The 1471-nt window shown below is 41.2% G+C and overlaps 1 non-coding gene across 1 annotated transcript; it reads right to left on the bottom strand.

The window, feature by feature from the left end:
- Positions 1-409: 409 nt before the first annotated feature.
- LOC130977936 (small nucleolar RNA R71) lies at positions 410-517 on the bottom strand. Its single transcript, XR_009085605.1, has one exon. It is a non-coding gene; the product is annotated as a small nucleolar RNA R71 (small nucleolar RNA).
- Between the last annotated feature and the right edge of the window lie 954 nt (positions 518-1471).

Below are 1471 nucleotides of genomic sequence, written 5' to 3'. Positions count from 1 at the left end.
CAAAAAAGAAGGAGACATGGCCGAACCCAACAACAATTCAAGGAAGATGCTTGGTGACTTCACTGCACCAAATTCCAACTTCCATGGAAGAAGCATCTCAATCCCTGCCATTGGAGCAAACAATTTTGAGCTAAAGCCTCAATTAGTTTCTCTGATGCAACAGAATTGCAAGTTTCATGGACTTCCATCAGAAGATCCTTTTCAGTTCTTAACTGAATTCTTGCAGATCTGTGATACTGTTAAGACCAATGGAGTTGATCCCGAGGTCTATAAGCTTATGCTTTTCCGTTTTGCTGTAAGAGACAGAGCTAGAACATGGTTGGACTCTCAACCTAAAGATAGCCTGAACTCTTAGGATAAGCTGGTCACAGCTTTCTTAGCTAAGTTCTTTCCTCCTCAAAAGCTGAGCAAGCTTAGAGTGGATGTTCAAACCTTCAGACAAAAAGAAGGTGAATCCCTCTATGAAGCTTGGAAAAGATACAAGCAACTGACCAAAAAGTGTCCTCCTGACATGCTTTTAGAATGGACCATCCTGGATATATTTCATGATGGTCTGTCTGAATTTTCTAAGATGTCATTGGACCATTCTGCAGGTGGATCTATTCATCTGAAGAAAACGCCTGCAGAAGCTCAGGAACTCATTGACATGGTTGCAAATAACTAGTTCATGTACACTTCTGAAAGGAATCCTGTGAGTAATGGGACGCCTTAGAGGAAATGAGTTCTTGAAATTGATACTCTGAATGCCATATTGGCTCAGAACAAAATGTTGACTCAGCATGTCAATATGATTTCTCAGAGTCTGAATGGATCGCAAAATGCATCCAACAGTACGCTTATGATCCTGAGAACCCTGTAATGGCAGAGGTGAATTACATGGGTGAAACCTATGGAAACACCTATAATCCCTCATAGAGAAATCATCCAAATTTCTTATGGAAGGATCAATAAAAGCCTCAAGGCTTTAATAATGGTGGAAGACATAGGTTTAGCAATGGCAAGCCTTTTCCATTATCCTCTCAGCAACAGACAGAGAATTCTGAGCAAAACCCATCTAGCTTAGAAAACATAGTCTCTGATCTATCTAAGGCCACACTAAGTTTCATGAATAAAACAAGGTCCTCCATTAGAAATTTGGAGGCACAAGTAGGCCAGTTGAGTAAAAGAGTCACAGAAACTCCTCCTAGTACTCTCCCAAGCAATACATAAGAGAATCCAAAAAGAGAATGCAAGGCCATAACCTTACTTGGTGTGGCCGAACCTAGAGAGGAGGAAGAGGACATGAATCCCAGTGAGGAAGACTCATGGGACGTCGTCTGGACAAAAAGGAGTTCCCATTTGAGGAACCTAAGGAATCTGAGGCTCATCTAGAGACCATAGAGATTCCATTGAACCTACTTCTGCTATTCATGAGCTTTGATGATTATTCCTCCTCTGAAGAGGATGAAGATATTACTAAAGAGCAAGTTGC

The sequence above is a fragment of the Arachis stenosperma genome, chromosome 4 (assembly GCF_014773155.1).
Source record: "Arachis stenosperma cultivar V10309 chromosome 4, arast.V10309.gnm1.PFL2, whole genome shotgun sequence".
Taxonomy (NCBI): domain Eukaryota; kingdom Viridiplantae; phylum Streptophyta; class Magnoliopsida; order Fabales; family Fabaceae; genus Arachis; species Arachis stenosperma.
This window is presented reverse-complemented; position numbering and strand designations above follow the sequence as displayed.